Raw genomic sequence first — 22748 nt, forward strand, 5'->3', positions numbered from 1 at the left:
GAGCCGTTGGTGATATGGTCAGAGAGGTAAGGGAGACTGGAGATCATTTCCTGCTAGAGAGCTGGAGAGCTGGGACCTCCAGAGCAGTAGGAAAGTTGCATGTCTGATATCAGCCTACTTATTTCCCCAGTAGGAGTTGGAGGGGCCTGCTGTGTTTGGAGCACAAGACAATGAATTCAACAAATGGGGAGCGGAAAGTTAGAAGGGAAGGATCTGTGGGATCCATGAAAAATGGGAACAAGAGGTCAGGGAACACTACCTAGAATTTTCTGTTGCAGAGCTGGGCATGAGACTGTGGAAGTGGAACTAGGGGAACAGCAAGAGAAGAGGTCTGTTGGCAGCCTGTCTAGCTCTGGCAGGCATGGCTTGTGGGTTAGCACAAAGTGCCTGCTGGAGTTGGGGGCTGAGAAAAAGCAATGAAACATAGTAGAGGACTTAGGAAGGGATGCTAAGTGGGAGTCACAGGATATGGGAGGGATGGTAAATGGATGGAAAGGAAGGCTACCAAGGGTGTTCTGCTTCAGAGCTAATGGTGGCACTCAGGATTGGATCTGGAGGGGCATGAAGTAGGAAGAAAGTCTTCAGGTGTCCTGCCTGGGTTTCTGGCAGATGTGGGTGACTTGTGGATTAGCTTGGAGATGTGTCCTGGAGTTGGGGACTCTTTTTCTTATCTGTGTGTAATATTTCAGTCGCTTTGCCTTCTGATGCTGTATAAGAGACGTCCTGGTTAAAGGCAGCATGCAACGCCTTGAAACAAGCCAGAGTAATGATGGTGCCAGAATTCAATTTGGTGAACCAATTAGTTATTTTATTTCCAAACAGGAGATAGGTGAAGGGTTACATACAGGAGCAGGGATGACCCCATAACAACAGCATCACTACCTACCCTAATCCCCACACCAATATGGGTGACATTGACCAAAGCATAAGCCCTGGAGCTAAAGAGCCCTTGCATGCAGCTAAAGTGGTCCGATGATGTCCATATCTTTACACCTCAGAATCTCCTCTTTCGGTAGTTGTCTACCATTCTCAAAGCTGGAAAGGTCATTTGAGACTTGCATCTTTCTGCATTCCCAGACACATGGCATTAATTTGCCTCGAGAGTCCCACAAACCTTCTCCTTTCTTCCTATAGCAAGTGTGTCAATTGAGAGGAAACCATGAAATAGCAGCTATGCTCCTGTGGGGTGGTGGGCTGGGAAAGGCACCCTGATTCCTGGTCTACATAGGCTGAAACCCCAGGTACCCTAAGGGATGGCAGGAGCATTCCCAGTCTCCCAGGAGATCAGGACCTTCTCACATAGCTACAGCCCCCACAGCACCCTATAGAGAGGTTTGAGACAGATCAGTCATGTGGGGCAATGCCCCAAGCCTTCCTCCACAGGTAAGGACATGACTAGACATCACATATGCTCAAGACAGATCAGTCATGCAGAAGCAGGACCACGCCCTCAAATATGGAGATGAGGCATTCCCAAGCTCTCTGGCCAAACCAAAAGGAAGTACCTGCTGTCAGACCCTGACCCATTCCCAAACTGCATTTTAGAATCCTGTTCAGAAGGATTAAAGGTGTGCAGGAACTGACGTAAGAGTTGTAACACCACCGATTGGGGAAGAGATCTGCTCTTCTGAAATCACCACCAGAAGCTCCCCTGCACCCCTCACCGGGTAGTCAGTCCCCTACTGGCTCAGCCTGGCCCTATGGGAGGCAGAGCAGCACCAGCAGAAGAGGTGGGATCAGTTCCCCATCCCTGCCAGAGTTCTCTCCCCTCACTGGAACCTACACACATAGTGGACCAGAGCTCTCCATGGAAAGCCTCCAGCGCGAAGCCCCACATCCTCCCTGGCTTGTCCTGGATTAAGTACAGTGTGGGAAAGAGAGATAAAATAAGAACCTTCATTTGTAAGGTTTTTATTTGTTAACTATTTATTTATTAAGAGAACATTTTACAATGTTCTATTTTATTGTGATGAAATACTTAATGTCAGGAGTAGATTCTGACCATACATCCAAATGTCCCATAGAGTGTCATTGTCTATAGGAACAATACAGGTCTCTGCAGCTCATCCTGCTTAATTTTGAGGTGATTGCTTGGTGACCTTGTATTTGATTCTCTCACTAGTCCTACCATACATCATTCCACCCTGATGCTATGACTTTAAATGGAAATACGGCTTAAATTGTTTTCTTCTGAACAACACTTCAACTGTGTAAGTCACCAGATACCATTAATCATCTTCATCTGAGTAGCTTACCGGTTTTGAATTTCTTCTATGCAGTCACTAATTTATATGTTGTAGTTACTCAAGTTCCTACTACATGTTCTGTTGGTGTCTATGATTACTCATTCAATGGGTCTTGTTGTTTGCTCTTTCCCATTAAACAGAATAAAAATTAATTTGTAACATTATTGTAAATTCAGTCCTAGCAATAGATATATGCTATACAATTCAATTACATTTCTAGAAGAAAGTATATAACAAAAACATTGTAATGAGTGAATGTATCAATGAATCAGAAACTGAACTACAAATTTATTACATTCAGTGGGGAAAAAAATCTTAATTGTAAGTGAGGGAATTGGTTGTTTGTTTTGTTTTGTGTTTGGGCTGAGTGTTTAGTAGGCAACCACTCTGCTAATGAACTATGTTCCCATCCCATCCCAGCTTTCTGTCTAACATAATGGCTTAGAGAGAAGGTCTTAATCAAGTTTCCCAGGTCAATTTAAACAGATTCTACAGCTGAGGATGGCCTCGAATTTGTGAGCATCCTGCCACCATCTCCTTAGTAGCTATGATTACAAGGTCACACCACAAGAACCTTATTTGACAACCCATGATATATATTTTATGTATGCACATATTAATGATAAAAGGAACCAAATCTCAGGTCTGTTTGGGGAGACTCTTACAAGACCATGATCATCTAGTATTTGGTTACTATTATTTTATAATTAGGATATTTTGTGCTGTTTTCCTATAATCCATGAACTGCAATAGACCTTTGGAAAATGTGATTAAAATAATCATTTCATTCATTCTTTTATTTAGAAAAATATGGCTACTATAGAAAAGAGCTCCCCATTTTTCCTTGTGTGACTATTTATTGGTAGTTTATCAAGAAAACTGAAAAGTGAAATAGCAGCCGCTGATATATCATAATGAGCAGGCCAACAAGACGATAATCATTAATATATTGACTGCTAATTATGTTATTTTGGGGGAAAGGCATATGGAAACATCAAGTTTCCTGTCATAAAAACTCCCCAAGACAGAGAAAATGTTATCATAAAAGTCTACAAGTAAAAATGAAATCTGTGTATTACTATATCACATTCCTTTTAATTATGTAAACAATAGCATTTTTAAAATGTGTTTAAAATATCTACATTTTTCACCAACAAGTCCCCAGTGCTTGGGAGGCAGAGGCAGGATTATGAGTTCAAGATCAGGCTGAGTAACATAATGAAAGCATGCTTCAGATATTTACACGTCATAGAAATTTTAAAGGGCATAAGCAAGTTTCATGCACTTTGACCAAATTTTGATGAATTTCAATGTTTTACACTATCATGAAAACCTGTTTCCTACTTTGTAATTTCAGAAATACTATGTGAATGTCTATAAAATATAGTCATTTGATAATTGTGATCTTTACCCATCATAACTCATTTGCAGCCTATAATATTCTGTGTGTTGATAGTTTTCTCCTTATTGCTAAGTTATTTCACATGATATGACTTTGCTGCAGTTTGTCCAATGATTGTCTCTCTAAGAAACAGATAGATTTTCAGTTTGAATCCCTTAAAGGAAAAAAAATGTAAATGCATTTCTCATTTCTCTCAATAAAATCAAAAATACAGTTTTAGGTCATATGATAGGAAATATTTTTATTGTTAAAAAACTATGTTACTTTTTATTTCAATCAGAAATATGTGAAGAATCTTGCTCCTCTGTAGCTTTTTACATTCGGTATCAACTCTATTTTTATATTAATTCCTCTACTGGATAGGCTGTATCTCATAAAGGGTTTATTTAGCCTTTCCCTATTGGCTCATAATATTAAATACTTTTCTGGTTTTTTTTTCAAGCATATACTGTCTTTGAACAAATGAAGAGTCTCAGGTATCTACTCTACAGGTAAAGACATGGGGATGGAGAGATAGATTCACAGTTAAGAACCTTTTCCCTGCTTTCACAGATTTCAGCACCAATCTTGAGAAACTAACAGCCAAGGGATTCTTCAGCACCAGGAAATCTCAGGCCGACTTTTGATCCCCACAAGCTCTCATATTCATGCAGTATAAAATCAAAAGGGAACACACAAGCACATGAATGAAAATAAATAAGTGGCAAGGAGGGGGGCTCAAGGGGATATAAATAGATTTCCTTGGAAGGGGATATAGAATTAATTTTGAGCATGGGTATCCTAGTTAGGCTTTCCATTGCTTTGAAGAGACTCCATGACCAAGGTAACTCTTATAAGAACAACATTTAATTGGGGCTGTCTTAGAGGTTCAGAAGTACAATCCATTGTCATCATGGTGGGAAGCATGGCAGCATTCAGTCAGCTATGGTGTTGTAGAAGGAATTAAGAGATCTGCTTCTTGACCTGAGTGCAGCCAGGACCTCAAATCCCACCCCCCACAGTGACACACTTCCTCCAACAAGTACCTAGCAGTACTACTCGTTATGGGCCAAACATAATCAAACCACCACAGTGGGCTAGGGGTGGGTGGTGATTGGATCAGGTAATGGAGATAATGCTAGCGAAGACTCCTAGCAATGGGAAATTTGGAGCCTGAGCTGGCCATTGTATGTAGTTTCTAGTGGAAGGGCTGTGGCATTGACCAAGCCAAAAAACCTTCAACCTACAATTTTCTGCCTGCTAGATGTGCTAGGGTAATGGTAGCACTGAAGTTATGGGGCTGGTCTACCAATGACTGGACCAACTTGAGGTCCCAGACATGAAATGGAACCCTTACCTTACACCACCTTGATGGCCTGGTACCAGAGGCAGGATAGCTCAGAGACCTAAGAGAGAACCCTACATAACTAGCAAAATAAAATAAAAGTCAATGAAGTGATTCTTAATGATATTCTGGTATACTCATAGATTGGTTTATAGACCAATTGTCATCATACAGTCTTCATCCAGCAACTGATGGATGAAGATGCCAAGACCCATAGTGCCAGCGGCCAGCCCAGGCATTAGTCTTCATTTTCCTGTTGGTTCTTCTTGAGGCAGCGAAGGGGGAAGAGCATCGGCGGAGGGTAAGACTTTGTCTTATGAGATATGGGGTTTAAGACTTTGTCTTACGAGATATTTAGGGTTGCTGTATAATAATGTTTACTTAGTTAAGTCTAAGTTACTATGTTACTGTAGCTGATTTACTTATCTATGTCTGAATCACTATGCTCTGCTACTGTAACTGACCAGCCTTCTGTGTTCCTGTGAGGCCAGAAACTGTAGTCTCTGGCATTTAGCACCTCATTCTAAAAGAGCAGGAGATAAAGTAAAGGATTAATTGCTAAAGCCTTTTCCCTTTTGTCCCTATGCCTCTTGCTTGTCAGGTTGGGGGAAGTTTGGAGCAATAAACTTCTATTTGAACCAAGAGAAGTGAATAGTGCTTGCAGAAGGAAAAACTTTTACATAGCCAAATATGCATAAACGTATATAATTTCATACAAATTGCATTTATACATTTCCACTCAATCAGTTGGGCCCACCTTACATACATTCTCACAATTACATTCTTACCCATACACATGCATACATTCTCACAATCACATACTTACATATCAATACTTACATCGATACTTACATATGCATATGGAGCAAAAGACCAAGCACCAGTGCAAAAAGAACTCACTCATTCTGAATGAAAGATGAGCTCCAATCTTTATTGCATAGAGAAAAGAAATAGCTTTTACCCTTTTAATGCTAAAAGAATTAAGCCCAAGTTTGTAAGAGAAAAGCTTGTTCCTTTTAATAAGACTAAGCCTGCCTTGCTATTAAGAAATGACCTATTCTCTCCCATGGTAAGGAAAAACCTGCCTGCTCCTTCTGCTCTTTCCAGCATCTTCTATTTTCCTCTGTGTTCTGCACACTGTTCTCTTAGTATTTTAAGTTACCTATAGTCTCTAAGTTATTCCACTCTTCATTTCTTCTCAGCCCAGATCTTTTAAGCTCAGTTCTCCTTAGCTCAATTCAGCTCGGTTCTCCTTCACTCAGTCCTGACTCTTCAACTCAGTCCGCTCCAGCCCAGTCTTTCTGTGTATCTTTGTCCTCAGCACTTAAACATCTTTCAGAATACATAATCACATGTTACAAAGTTCATCACAAGTTCATATGAAAGGTCAAATCATAAACTGAAAGTTTACAACAGAGAATGTTTACATGCATATGTATCAGGAGTAATTATCCGGCTAACCATCCATCATCTGTCACAGCTCCATAGGTTCAGTGAAGGTTTAAAACCATAACTAAGTTATTAGTGAAGTTTTGTATAGATAGATAATATTTTATCCTCTATCCTAGCACCTAAAATAAACCATTAGTTCCCACTTTATGACCTTTGGTAAATTGTTTTATAACCTCTTGGAGTGTGCTCTGAGTAGGAGAAAGTCTAGTTACTGTCTAAGAGCAATTAACTGGTGACACTTGGGAGACTGGCAGAGTTCTCACTGCAGTTTTGACTATCAGAAAGAGACTTAATAACAGTCCCACTATAAAAGAGCTTAGTAATCATTATATAATTTTAGAACTTCTTATAGGATCATCATTAAGACTAAAGAAGTCATTTATTTGTCTATATAGCATCACTATGAGACATTCCATCTTCATAGATCTGCAGAGATCTGCTCCAAAGGGGTGATTGTTATATATGTCTAATAATAACAATAGGAAAAGCATTTTAACAGCAGGAATCTTTCCTAAAATGAATCCCTTACAGCCTTGTTTAATAAGGGAGAACCAGTTGCAGATTATAAAATAATCTGAGGATGGCCATCTCAGGATGATCACCTGCTAGTTATTAGCTTGTCCCGTTATGGCTCCTGACATAGCCAAATATTAGGTGGACCTTATCGAACCCCGTGGAAGAGGGGGAGGAAAACTTGTAGGATGCATAGGGTTTGAGGATGCCATGAAAACATGGCCCACAAAATCAACTAAACATAGCTCATGGGAGCTCACAGAGACCTGACCAGCAATCATGCTGCTTGCCTGGGTCTGAGCTAGTCATCTGCATATATGTTCTTGTGGGAGTCCTGACAATGGGCGTGATTGTGTCTTTGACTCTTTTACCTACTCTTGAGACCCTTTTCTTCATATTGGATTGCCTCATCCAGCCTTGATATAAGGGTTTGTTCCTAGGCTTATTGTAATCTGTTAGACCGTTTTCAGTTGATATAATTGGGAGAACCTGCTTTTTTTTTCCTGAAGGGTAATGGAGAAGGTGTGGATCTGGTAGACAAGGGAGGGTCAGTGGGAGGTGTAGAGAGAGGGGAAACTGCCGTTGGTACACAATGAGTGATAGAAGTATAAACAAACAAATACAAATAGAATAAGTAGAACCCAGAATTGGTAAAGACAGAGTTGAAAGCTTCAATCTGAGAATAACATCCTGCTGTGTCCTATCTACTACATGTTGCTGATCTTTCCTCACACCCGTATAAAGTCAGTTGTCTTCCCTGCAATGGCTGACGTGTTGAAGGAAGCAATCACATTCCATCTTTACAATGGGTTTTAAAAATCACTTCTTGAATACTTCAAAGTTAAAATTATTAAAGGATGTAAATTGCTAGAAAGCAAGAAATTCGCACTTTATGGACACATTAAACTCTCCTTTTATCAATAAACCAGAGTGGTGTTCATTCCCAGGCTCATTTCACAACTAAGATGGGAACAGAAAGTAGCAATGCATTTCTAAGGAAATAGGGGAAATGTGCTTCTGTTTTAACGCATTAACAAAAGCATCTATTTAAGTTAAAAGAAAGTAGAATGTGGCAGAGGTAAGAGAGACTGAGGAAAGGACATGGGGCCACTTTCTCTCTGCCTCCATCTCTTGCCTGTATAGTCTAGCCACAATGGAATCAACAGTGGGGTAGGTGCTCATGTTAATTGTAGACTCACAGACACTTTCCAGTTGAAATTAATTAATTGCCTTTCTCATGTTGGGAGAAGCCTACTGTGATATTTGAGACACAGGGTCATGATTCTCTATACGAACTTTGTATTTGATTACATTAGCTCTGACAGACTTCTCACTAAGGACTTTATACACTTCAGTCAAGAGCAATATTATCCATAGCTGCTTGAGATTAGTCTTTGATGCCCAGGCTTTTCTGTTTTTCAAGGACTGTAATTCTTATTCACTCAATATGGGTATTTATCATTCCACCTGTATTTCAACTATTGCCTGGTGTTTGGTATATTTTATTTGAAGATTGGCAAAGCTTTTATCATCACATGTGATTAAAACAATCTGCACAAGGATTGGCCCCTTACCTTAAATCTGGAAGAGTCTCAAATCTATCATGATTAAATAAAAACACTATCACAAAAGACTGTGTTAGCAAACAGTACCAGCTTACATCAGGAATAATTTATCTATTTGTTCATTTGGTTAAAGAGATATTTACAGACCAAGAAAATAATTTTGTGGAATTCTAAAATGGGTATTTTACAAAGAGGAGAGGTTGAAATGGCTGAGCAGCAAAGCCCCAGGATGCTGTGGTCAAATGGTGTGCTATATATTGCAATACAGAAACAAGTCCAGAAGTCAATATCTTCTGCTCAGGAGGGGAGCATTTTTAGGTCACTCGAACTTTTAAGTCATTTTTGTTCCAGTCAGAGTCTGCAGCAGCCACTTCAACTTCAGAGGGTCCTCAAAGCAGTGTGAGCTCAAGCTCGGGTAGAAGGAAAATTGCATCAGGCAGCCTGCAAAACAGACACTGGGAGGTTAGCTCAGCACCAGGACGTTACGTGTGGTAATGTTTGTAGTGGGCTGAGTCAGAGGAAAAAAAGGACAGCCAAAAAACTTTCTATTTAAAATTTCTCAATGTAGGAAGGTCATAGACAATAAAATTGAAATATCTTTATATTAAATATGCCACTGGATAGTTTAAGAAAAAATGAAGACTTGAGTTAGAGAATGTAAGGTAAAACAGATAGGAATCAGAGGACTATCCTAAGCAGCACAGATCAAAATCAATGTCCTTATTTTATTTTATTTTATTTTATTTTATTTTATTTTTACTTTTAGTTAGGTTGAGGCCATGATTGGACAGTAAGAAAAAAAAGGCGGGGGCAAAGTTTTTGTAAGGCTGGAGAGAAGGGGAAGGGAAAGGACAATCAAGATGGAGAAGAGAAGGACAACCCAGATCTGGGTGGTCTTGATTTGTATATTTTTTAAGGGATGGATTTCTGTAGACAAATTTATCTTATCCAGGTGGGCAGTTTATATCCTTATCAATTGGTTGTGAATTTATCGTGTGGATGTATGTAGGTTGAGAATTTAACATATAAATCTCATTGGCGAGTTACGGTTTATCAAGTCATGATTTCACTGGGAAGTTGGGAGTTTATACTTTTAACTACCAAGGAGCGGTTGTTGGGAGTGTGTAGCAGGGATCTTCCATAGGGCGGCCCATGCTGGACTTCTAGAGCCCCGACTTTACTGGGTAGCTGGAACCATATAGTAGAGCTGCTGGGAGAGATACTAATCAGAGATAAAGTATGGTTAGTTCCATTTGGCCTCACGGGTGCTGGCGCTAATGCAGGATAAAAAGGTTTAGGTTTTTTAATACTTACTACAACATATCCTAAGATTTAATCTTAAAATAGGCAAAGTAATTTCACTTAAGGAACATGGACATTTAAATTTGAAGAATATAAAAAGGAGACTTAATTAAGCAAATTTAAGGAGTTAAGTTTTTTTTCCGAAGGATGGAATGGCTAATTAACTAGATTAATACAGGGGCTATTTATCATAGTTCAGATATTATGCAAAGTGACCATGCAGGCCCATCCAGAATAGACTCTATCTTGGTTGTGTTACAAGTTCTAGGTTTTGCTTAACTCTGAATTACACTTGGTAAGGAGTTTGTGAGTGTTTGTCAGTCTTGTAAGAGAGGCTCATTCAAACTAACTGATCTCAAGAACACAGCTTTTTGTAAGCAATAATGCTTGTTGTATGAAAATTGTTTTTCAGTAGTAAATGCTATATATGTACATTATACATGGTACATATTTCCCCATTATCAGAACACCTAGGAAGAATAATAATAGCATGGCTTTGTGCTATAATTAAAATCATAGTATTGTAGTCCTAGATACAATCTGAACACATTTAAATTTGTCAAACACTGGGCAACATTTACTGATAATTTTTGTTTAGAAGGAAGGATCCATTTGGCTTTGGGCAGTGGTTTGAATACTGTGACCCTTTAATACAGTTCCTCATGTTGTGGTGACCCCAACCATAAAATTACTTTGATGCTACATCATAAGTATAATTTTGCTAGTGTTATGAATTATAATTTGAATATATGATATGCAAGATATCTGATATGGGACACCTGGGAAAGGGTTGACCAACCTACAAGAGGTCTGTGTCCCACAGGTTGAGGACCACTAGCTTAGGGTAACCTCTTCATTCCTTTTACAAATACAAAGCAAATACAAGCTAAATGATAGCAAAATGTATCTACTCATTTGGGAAACAGAGTATTATTATTTAATCCTGACTTTCCTGGAGCTCACTGTGCTACCAGGCTGCATTTCAACCTGTAGTGATTCTCTAGTCTCTGCCCCTGAGTGCTGGAATTCCAATTACACAGTAACACATAGCTCAGACCAGCAAAATTTAAAACTGTTTCTATACCTTTTCTTACTTCACTCATTTCATCATAGACAATAGAACTATAGATTATGTACGTATTCGTCTTACCAATTCTATTCCACTAGAAAACTCTAAGACAGATTTTGTGCTCTAGATAGTTCTAGAGCAACAGGAGTCTAAGGATGATTTTTTTAAGTATTTGGAATAGGCTTTCAAATTTGACAACACCTACAGTTACTGCAGCCTCTCTAGTTACAGAAACTTCACCTAGAACCTTAGAGAGTAGTGAAATCCCACATATGAACTATATTACAAATTTAAGGAGACAAATTCATTTTTTACCCTGATTCCCCAATTGTGAGAGGAAATGGATTTTGTGGTTATACGTATGAAACTTTTGACAAGTTGTGAAAAAAGAAAGCCACAAGGAAGATACTGGTGCTGCTTGGCTGCTTGGCATCTCTGGATAAATTGATATAGGAAAAACAGAAGCTCATGATCAAATTAACCAACTTTCCAAGCACCTAAGAATGCGGTGAAAGGCAGAAATGAACTCAGTGGCAAATTGTCTTGTTCCAGATGCACATTTACAGTCTCAACATTTTTAAGTGTTCTCTGGAAGAGAATATTCTTCCCAGCAACTTCACAGCTCAAGTGACAGAAGAACAAACCAAAGCCCTCATTATAAGGTTGACCAGATTACAGCAAAAGCTTAAGTCCCAGTCTTGGTGGGCATCAACAGTTAACGTAAGAAACTTAAGCAGTAAAGAGTGGGATTCTGAACCTTGGGATGGAGATAGAGGTGAGGACCCTACTGAAGGTAAGATCCTGGAACCCTCAGATTAACAAGGGTTTATCTCTCATGAGTAAATAGTTTCTCTACCTTCAGCAAAAGATGCCCTCTCAGCCTAACTCCATGAAATACTTCATTTTCCATCTCTGACTGAGGCAATTAATCCTTTATTATTTACTAAACTGGAAGTGACTTTCTCTGAAGAAAATTCCAGCAAAGATTATTCAGATGTCCCTCAAGGCTCATTAATAGTGGCCTCTACAAGGGAAATCAAGGGAAAACAAACAAAAAAAACCACAAACAAACAAACAAACAAAAAATAGGATTGCACTCCTGAAGGGACTGCAGACATTTGTGCCATCACCAGGGACTTGAATGAAGCAGGGGTGGTGGTCCCCACCACATCTCTTTTATCACTTCTGTCTAGTCAGTGAAAAAATCAGATGGAAAATGGTAAATGGCAGTTGACTATCTAAAACTTTGTCAAAAAATTATTCTAATTACAACTCCTTCACCACATATGGTACTGTCCTTACTTAAATAGATTAAGACATCCGGTACATGGTATCTGGCTATTGATCTAGCAAATGCCTTATCTAGGTAGCTATTGTTAATAAGTACCACAAGAAACAGTTTGCTTTCAGTTGGCAAGGTCAGCAGTATACCTTTACAGTTTTCCTTAAACATATATTAACTCTCTGTGCCGTTACATAGTTCAAAGGGATCTTGACAATTTTCTTTGACAAAGTATCACTTTGTTTCACTATATTGCTGACATTATGTTGGTTGGACCCCGTGAGCAAGAGGTAGCAGCTGCTTGGACTCATTGGTATCACATATGTGCATCGGAGGATGGGAAATAAACCCAACCAAAATTCAACAGCCTTCTAACTTAGTGTGATTCTTAGGGTCCAGTGGGACATGGAAAGATAGTCTTTCTGAGGTGAAGAATACGTCATTGCGCTTTGCCCTTCTGAACACTAAGAAAGAAATTCAAAGCTAAGTGGGCTTCCTCAGATCCTAAAGACAGCACATTTCTTACTTGGGTTTGTTACTCTGGCCCATATACCAGGTGACTCAGAAGGTTGCTAACTTTGATTCTGGCCTGAAACAGAAGGCTCTTCAACACATACAGACTGATGTACAGCCTTTATACCACTTGGGACATATGTTCCAGAAGATGGCATGGCACTGAGAGTGTCAGTAGGGACAGCAAAACCGTTTGGGGCATGGCATGCTCTTCTAGATAAATCTGAGACTTTTAGGATTTTGGAGCTGAGTTCTTCCATAATCTTCAGAAAACTACTCTTCCTTTGATGGACAATGCTTGCCCTGTTACTGAGTCTTTTCCTTAGAGTAAATGGAACTTTTGACAATGGACCTACAAGTTGTCATGTGACTTGTGCTGTCCATAATAAACGAGCATTATCTGACCCACCAAGTCATAAAGTAGGACATGAATAGCAGTGACACATTATCAAGTCCTGGAAGCACATACAAGTTTCATGGAGAAGTTTCCCAAGTGCCTAGGATTGCTACTCCCATTTTAATGCTGTCTGCTGCTATGCATGAAGCTCTAGAAATGTGCCCCATGATTATCTGACTGAGGAAGGTTGACTATTGGCACTGCACATTATGCAGGCACCAATCAGAAGTAGACAGCCGTGGGGTTTCAAACTCTTTCTGGAACAACCCTGAAATACACAGGTAAAGGGGAATCTTCATAATGGGCTGGATTTAGACTGTGATATGTCAAACAATTGGGTGAAAGGAGAAATGAGTAAAGGTGTAATTTTTAACTGATTCATGGGTCGTAGATATGGATTGGATGGATTTTCATGGACTTTGAAGGAACATGATTGGAAAACTGGGGAGAAAGAAATCTGGGAAAGAAATATGTAGACAGATCACTCCAATTGGTTGAAGTATGTGAACATACTTATGTCCCATGGATATGCTTACCAAACAGTTACATCAGCAGAAAAGATGTTCAATAATTAAGAGATCATGGCCTATTCTGTGGACAGTAAACATCTTTCCCCAGCTATTCATATAACTCACCAGTGAGCCAATGAACAAAATTGGTATGGTGGTAGATATGGAGATTATATATGGGCTAAATAAAATGAGCATCCACTCACCAAGGCTGATGTGGCTTTAGTAGCTGCTGAGTACCAGATCTGCAAATGGCAGAGACTAATTCAGATATGGCAGTTTTTCAGGGAGAACAGATGGTGACCTAGTGACAAGTTGACTATATTGGACCACTTTCTCTGTGGAAAGGACAATGCTTTATCCTTACTGGACAAGATACTCTTTCTAGTTTTGGACTTGTCTTTCCTACATATGATGCTTTTGCCAAAACCACCATCTTGAACTTACAGAATATCTTATCCACCACCATGATATTCCACTGAGTATTGCTTCTGACGAAGCAACTCATTTCCTAGTCAGAAAAGTCAGACACCGGGCCTAGGACTGTGGAATCCAATGGTGTTACAACATTCCCCCACCATCCTGAATAGGCTGGCCTCATAAAAAGATGGAATGGCTTTTTGACACACTTATAGCACTACTTAGATAGCAGCATCCTGGAGGACTGGGGCAGTGTTCTCTAGAAGGCAGATTATACTTTCAATTGGCATCCAATATATGATAGAATTTCTCAGATAGCCAGGACTATGGGTCCAGGAATGAAGGTTGGGAAAGGAATTCATTCACTCATTTTCACCCTACTGACCTTCTAGGAAATTTTTGATTTCTATCCCAATGACTTTATTTTCTACCGTCTAGAAGTTTTGGTTCCAGAATAGGGAACACTCCATTCAGGGGACACATAAAACATTCCACTGAATGGGATGCTCAGAAATCACCCTGGCCACTTTGGGGTTCTGATGCCCTGAAGTCATCAGTCTATGAAAGCAGTAAGAGTGTTAGGAGGAGTAATTGGTTCATATTACCAAGGGAAAATTAGATTGCTTCTTCACCATGTAGGTAAGAAAGATTATGGAGTAGGGAAAATCTTTTAGGTCATCTCTTGGTGCTACCAGGTGCTAAGAAACTACAGCAGACCGTTCAGGAATGAAGTCATGGGTTACTCCTCGAGGAAAAGAGAGAAAACCCACTAAGGTACTTTCTGAGGGTAGAGGAAACACAGAATGGGTAGAAAAGGTGGGTAATAATAAATACTAGCAAAGGCTACCTAACTAGTAGCAGAAATAAAGAGTGATTTCATATTTTGTTAAGAATGTATTTATACAGATAATTATTTCTTTCCTTGATTTCTTTACTATTCAATGTATCATCAATTAAAAGAATATTTGTGGTTATTTTATTGAAGTTTGAGATAATAAAAGAATGTCCCTCAAGGGATATTACCATCTATTCTAAGATTTATAGCATATTTGAAGTTGTATATCGTAGACATAGTTATGGCCTGGTTAAAAATATAATGTATTTGTGATTGTATGTGAGATAGTTATACTGTATTAGGCATAAAGTGACCTCATTATTCTTTTTACTTGGAAATTGAGCTTCATATAAGGGATAAAGGTTTCCAAAAGCAGGTAACAGTATCAGAGACAGCCCCAGTTACATGTCCCACAAGAAGACCAAGCTACACAACTACTGGATTCCTGAGCCATCTGTATGTAGACAGCCACTGTTGGACTCTAAAGAACCCTAATACACGATCTAAAGAAATATTTGTCACATTTACTGATATTGTGTAGGCTTGAATATGGTGGGAAAATGTTACAGATCAACACTTCCTAACATTTGTTAGATTTGATCCTCCAAACAAATAACAAAATGATTAAGAGTTTAGAAAAAGAGAATAAGCAAAATCTTGAGACGCGATATAACATGAAATATCAATAACTCACACATATATTGATCTGACTAAAGCAAGGGCTTCTGGTGACTAGAAGGATTGACTTAGGGAGGAAGGGGTCATCCACCAGGGATCTTTTAGATTGGGAAATTTTAATTCATCTTGTAAATGATATATTTTTAATCATTTTTACTTTGTCCTTTTTATTAGTTTAATGTTTTCTAATTAAAATTTAACATAATTTCTTACCCTCCAGTCTTCACAATCACCTCCTGCTCACCCTCAAATTCATGATCTCTTTTCCTTTAATTATGATTATTTTCTTCAATTATTATTAAATACGTATATCGAATAAATTTATAAATACACCCTGCTGAGTTAGTTTAGTGCTACTTATATGTATATGTTTTTATAGCTGGTCACTTGGTATTGGCTGGTTTTGTGTGTCAACTTGACACAAGCTGGAGTTATCACAGAGAAAGGAGTCTCCCTTGAGGAAAAGCCTCCATGAGATCCAGCTGTAAGGCATCTTCTCAACTAGTGATCTTCTCAACTAGCCCATTGTGGGTGGTGCCATCCTTGGGCTGGTACTCCTGGGTTCTATAAGAGGGACAGCAGAGCAAGCCAAGGGAGGCAATGTGGTCAACAACAGCACCCCTCTACAGCCTCTGCATCAGCTCCTGCCTCCAAGTTCCTGCCCTGTGTGAGTTCCAGTCCTGACTTCCTTTGGTGATGAACAGCAATGTGGAAGTGTAAGCTGAATAAACCCTTTTTTCTCCAACTTGCTTCTTGGCCATGATGTTTTGTACAGGAATACAAACCCTGACCAATACACTTGGTAATTAGGAGGCCTGTAGTTCTCCATATAGGAATGGTCCTCCATGAGATATTTTTTCATTCCACATTGGGAAGTCAGCTGATGTTGTAATTGTTCAGGTCTTCTTTACACAGCTATAATGTGATGATTTCACAGGTGTGGCTTTCCTGTCATAGTGAGAAAGCACAATTTTGAATCAGAATTCCTAATCATTTGGATCTTACTATCTTTCTGCCATCCTCTATGTTTTCTGAGTGTTAGGTATAAGATTTATGTTGTAAATATCTACTAAGGGCCGAGCACTGCAAGGCCAGTTGTTCTTGCATTAGAACAAATTGTGGCTTTCTGGAGTTGTCTTTGTTAGCTGCAAAGAGAAGCTTCTTTCTCTTTGAGAGGTGCTCTTACCTGTGGGTATAATGACAGATAATAAAATGAAGCTGAAAATAACACTAGTTTGAGAAAGTAATGGTCAGTGTTTCTCTATGATCTCTTAGCTGGTTTTCCACCATCAGGTACAGCTTTCACAAATGCTATTATTGCCTTCTTAGGGCTGTCTTGGCATGGTGGTTATTGTTATGGTTTATAGGCATCTCAGCAGAAGAGTATCGTTTGTCGCTTCCTTCCTTTGGAGCTTTTTATCACCTTCTGATACTATGAAATCTAGTCTTCACGGTGGAGGCTTTCAGATCAAATCCAGCTTGAATCCTCTGAATTCTATGTGTAGCGTCTATATCTGTAGAGACTTTTTCAGTGTCTGAGAGGAGATCAAAGGAAGTAACAATGGTTCTTATTGTATGTGTGTTTTCTTTTAGACCCCTGTGACCAACAATTCAATTCAACAGTTTTCTAGTGCCTGATAACTGGGATTTTAGATAGTCTATACCTCTGAACGGAACACTATCGACTCAAGTGATATAACTTTATTTTAATATGTATATGACAGAGTTGGCCTTTCCCAGGGAAGAATATACAATTGGTCACCCAGTGTCAAATGGTCAGATATAAAACCATACCTAGAGGTAACAGTATACAGATTGCACAGGTTATATTTAGCAATATATATATGTATATCCATTTTTTTCCAGATTCTCTCTCAATTTTTATTTCAGTTTAATAACAGTTCAGAGAAGACCTTGGAACCAAACAAGAAATCTCAAGGTCAAGGTCTATGACCCCCAATCTGTCAGCATCCAACAGAGCTCCGTTTAATATGGAGATTGTTTAGGGATGAACAATGAAGTCCCTACCACACTTCATATAAGAGCAAAGCATTTTTTTTGTCTGTCTTTCTTTTTTTTATTATTATTAACTTGAGTATTTCTTATATACATTTCGAGTGTTATTCCCTTTCCTGGTTTCCGGGCAAACATCCCCCTCCCCCCTCCCCTTCCTTATGGGTGTTCCCCTCCCAACCCTCCCCCCATTGCTGCCCTCTCCCCAACAGTCTAGTTCACTGGGGGTTCAGTATATCCATTTATATGAATGAAATAATAAGTGATGAAAAAAGAAGCCATGAATTTGAAGGAAAGTGAGGAGAGATATATGGAAAGGTTTGGAGAAAGGGAAAGGAAAAATGTAATTACATTGCAAAAAAAAGTCAAGAAATTATGCAGACACATACATGCATATATCTGATATATATACATCTATATACTATATATACATTTATATACTTTTAGAAAAATATAAAATAATGTGACTACCTGTGTCATTTTCAAATATTCATTTTGCTATTTTTCCTTCTTCACAATAAAGAAAAACGTAACAGATCTCAAATATCCCCATTCCTGGCTTTGACCATGATTGAGGCAATGGATGGGAACAGGAAGCTAAGTTTATGGGTTGATGTGATAAAATAGCTGAATTTTAGAGATATGTATAGATCAGTATACTACTGAGCTATTGAAAGAGTTGTGGTAAATTAGTGAATTCTAACATGTGGGAATCATCTAAGGTATTGGGCTACATTTATGTTGCTTGCAGCTAACAAAAGAGAAGTGATATGAATATAGACAGTGGAATTTGAATGTGAACACTTTCCTACATGCTGACTACTTTATAGGGTGTTTGTAAGTACCTTGATAATGCATTTTAAATTGATGTGGTTACATAGTTTTAATGGAATAGGTATAATTTTGACATGAAATTTAACATTGATAAGTACCAAAATTACTTGTGTAGTCTGCTTATTAAATACACTCCATAATGAGACTCCAATGGCAGTTTTGCATAAATAAAAATATGACATAGCATCTACAGGAAACACTGAAAACCAAGATCATATTAAAACAGAAAGTTGCTGAACTTAAACTTTTCTAGCATCAAAAATTTTTACTTGATAAAAATTAGAGTAACCAAAATTGCTGTGGAGACAGAATTGAGCAACAAGGGGATTGTAGAAATAAGCTCTAAGAAAATTATGAAATAATATACACTAAGTGGTAAAAGATAGGCTCTTCAATGGATGATGTTGAGGTGGCTAGAACACCTTCTAGGAACACAAGGTAAAATTGGGCCCTCATCTTACCATTTATAGTGGTTTGAATGAGAATGACCCTAACATGCTCATTGACTTAAATGTTTGGTCATCAGGGAGTGGCATTATTTGACAGGATTAGGAGCTGTGACCCGAGGCCCAGGGTCTCTCTCTCTCTCTCTTGCTGCTGCCTGTGGTTCCAGATGTACAATCATTAGCTACTTCTTCAGTACAGTGTCTGCCTTCATGCTTCCATGATCTTCACCATGATGATAAAGGACTAAAGACCAGATACTGTAAGCGAGATCCAGGTAAATGTTTTCTTTTTTATGAGTTACTGTGATTATGGTATCTTTACACAGCAATTGAACAGTGACTACGACATCATCTTAAACAAACCCAGAGTCAAAATGTGTATGTGTATGCACGAGAGAGAGACAGAGAGAGAGAGAGAGAGAGAGACAGAGAGAGACAGAGAGACAGAGAGACAGAGACAGAGAAAAAGAGACAGAGAGATTGAACAGTATTTCACATCCACAAGGAAGCAAGAAAAATTATTACATGTTTTAACTGATATTTGTGAAATCAGATTTTATGTTCTCACTCAGATAAACTTGAGTTATTAAATGTTTCTTTCTAAATGCAAATGACCATTTAAGAATACTATTGAAGATTTGAGACGACTTGCAGGGACTACATAGTTCGGCTCTATTTCTTGGGGAAAGTGGGCACTCATTATTCTTTGCTATCTGGAGAACACTGAACAGGGGCAGAGATCTCATGAGAAATCTTTACCAACTAATGGAGAGATTTAGTGAAAACTTCACCAGGAATATTTAAATCTGTGCCCGATTGAATTCATTTTACTATATCAGGATTTCCCCAGAGTTGTATGTCAAAATGTCCTTTAAGTTATGGGGATGAACTTCAAATGTTAACTGTTGAAAATAGTATTCTGTTGAAATAAGAGTTAAATTACTTTGAGGGAGCTTCTAAAAGTACTTTAATAAGAGAAAGAGAGAGAGAGAGAGAGAGAGAGAGAGAGAGAGAGAGATTGATTTTCATGCTCCCAAAGCATGGATATAACAGACACAAAAGAATTCTAGGGTAAACTTAGTCACTTCTATCATCCTCTCTAAACTTATTAGGTATCTTTTGTTTTAAATTTGTGTATTATGCATAATAATAATGTTATGTATTGAACTTGGTAATTGTTATTATAATCTATGTTTATTTAAACATGATATATTTAGTATGTTTATAATGATATAATTTGTTACTTGTCTAGTAGTTACCAAAGATAAATATGAATATAAATTATACTATTATATAAGTTTTAATAGAAGAAAAACAAGGGACAAAAAACTATATGTAAATAGTATTTATGTATCATACATACCTATTACATCTGTAGAGTAATTACACAAATAATATTCTAGTACTGTTATTTTTCATTATAATTACTTTAATGATACTATATGATTAAAATTAAATAATGCTTATAATGAATCATGGCTACTCTGCCCACATTATGCATTAATCGAGAAGCAAATTGTTAAATCCTTTTCTCTATGCTTATCATCCACATACCCTGAGGAATGATTGCATACACAAAGACCACACTCACTTGTCTGCAATCCAGCCACACTTATGAGTTTTCAGCAATCTGGCCACAGTAAAGATTCTGAACTGGTTTGTAATAGTACTAAAAGCTGTCAGTAAAACATTTTCTTATTTTCTTTATATATAGTCAAGAAAACATTCATTGACCAATAAAACCAGCAGGACAATAATCGCAGAGAGATTTACAGCGTAGTAAGAGCCATGTGTATTTGCATAACATTTTAGTCATTTATAAGGCTTTTCAAAATCCAGTTAGAGGTTTGAATCTTGCAATGACCCCATACAACTATCCTCACCTGGATGCATAAATGTCCAAAATGAAGACACAATGTAAAGTTTAGTTTAGCATTGATCTTGTCTTGCTCTGGTGGTTTCCTTCTTGTACGGTTGACTATTACCAGGTCACGATGACAGAAAAATTAGAGAATTATAAATATTTAAAACAATCAAAAAAAGTGCAAGACTCTTCACAAAGATAAATTGTTTATGCCCACCCTTAAATGAACATAATACACGGCTTTCCTCCCAATCTAAGCAAAGTTAGCATACAGAGAAGCATTCTTGGCTATCTATTTTCTAGTTCGCTCACTGTATGACTATCCAGGTGTTCATCTAATCTGATAACCTCCAGTGACATGCTCTTCATTGGTAACACTCAGCTCAAGTGCCTACCTGTTTAATGCTTGTACCACTGCGAGAATTTCTGGCATCACGAACTGCAATCATCACACCTCTCTATACTTCCCATCCTGAAATAGGAGGTTGTTGGCATTGTATGTGTACTAAAGCGAGGCTCTCAAAGGTTGTTCACGTTTCCTCCTGCTTGTGACATCCTTATGAGATATGTAAGCAGACTGAACAGTCAGGGAAGAAGGTCAAAGGTCAAAGAGAGCAGATCCTAAATCAGCTGACCATTGCGCTGGAGGTACTAGGTGTACCGAAATCCTCTGTTCTTAAACAAAAGCAAAGGGGAAAAACGTGGTCTTTTTCCTGGAAATTAGTTAAAGGTTTCTAGCATTTAGAGGGAGAAGTGATTCAAGAAAAATGACTACATTGGCAAGAAGAGTAGCTTCGTGACACTAACTTACCTCATTTCTATTACCTCCCTTCTGCTTGGTGGTAGCCTCAATAACCAATACCACACGATCACAGGAAAATAGACAATCTGACAGCCATGAGTGGAGACACATTTAGAAGCAGCTTCCCTTCTACGTCCACCTGCAGAGAATTGTCATTGTTGCACTGGTCTGCTACGTCCATGGTAACTCCACTCATAGTGGGACCCTTAATTGCCCTCAGTCTCTAAGGCAAATAAATAGCCTTTACTAGTGGAAAGGTTTGCTGAAACTGGAGAGAGTTATTTAATATCACTGATGTTAAATGGATGTCACTGTGAAGAAAGGATAAACTGCTCATTAACCCTAAAACTGAAGACACATGTGAAATTAAAGAAGACTAAAAATCGGTAAACTCCTGGAATCAAGGGGCCTACATGTTTGCATTGTGCCTGCCCATGGGAGACTTCGGAAGCCCTTGACTTCCCACTCATGGTGCTGTTGGAGACCGCATCATAAGCAAGAAGAGGGACCACCACTTGATGAAAATCACTGAGTTCAACCTAGTTGAGTCATCCTCCGGGTTTAAAATTTTTTTAATGATGTGTTCTTATGTTAGCAATAGGTTCATTCATTTTAAATAATAATATTGAACCGTGTGATTGACATGTTTTAACTCTATAGTTAATATTTTTATTTTTTGAAATAAAAACATAATTCTATTATTTTCTTTATTTCCTTTCTCTTCCAGCCCTTCCCATTTTTCTCCCTTTGTTCCCTCTCAAATTCATATCCTAGATTTCTTTATATGTTACACACTTAATTATTTTGTATATATATTTACACATACAACACACACATATTTAATATATTTAAATATTTAAGGATATATATATCCCTAAATATTTAAATACAACTTACTTAATCAATATAAGGTTACTTGAATGTATATCATCTCAGTGCTGACAATTTTGGATTGAATAATTCGTTTGGGACCTTGCTCCTTGTCCCTGTTTCTCTGGCTCTCGGCATTCCTTAGATGCCTGAAGTTCTTTAGTTAAGGTTGAGAGCCAATGCATACATTGTTTCTTTTAAGAAACTTATGTTGTTCCTAGATTAGACTGTTTTCTGGTTCTCTTTAACTACATTGGGCCTTTTGGTTGGCTTATTCATTTAGTTAAATTTGTGAACGTTATTAGAGAGAAATGTGCCATGATGTATATGTGGTAGTGAGAAACAATTTGGAGAGATATTTCTTTCTATCCACCATGAGTTTGGGTGAGCATCAAGCTCAGGTAATCAACCT

The 22748-nt window shown here is 38.2% G+C and overlaps 1 pseudogene; it reads right to left on the reverse strand.

Annotated features, from left to right (window-relative positions):
- LOC116886593 overlaps positions 1-21647 on the reverse strand; it is a 75646-nt pseudogene extending 53999 nt beyond the window's left edge.
- Positions 21648-22748: the final 1101 nt, after the last annotated feature.

Source organism: Rattus rattus, chromosome 17, assembly GCF_011064425.1.
Source record: "Rattus rattus isolate New Zealand chromosome 17, Rrattus_CSIRO_v1, whole genome shotgun sequence".
NCBI lineage: Eukaryota > Metazoa > Chordata > Mammalia > Rodentia > Muridae > Rattus > Rattus rattus.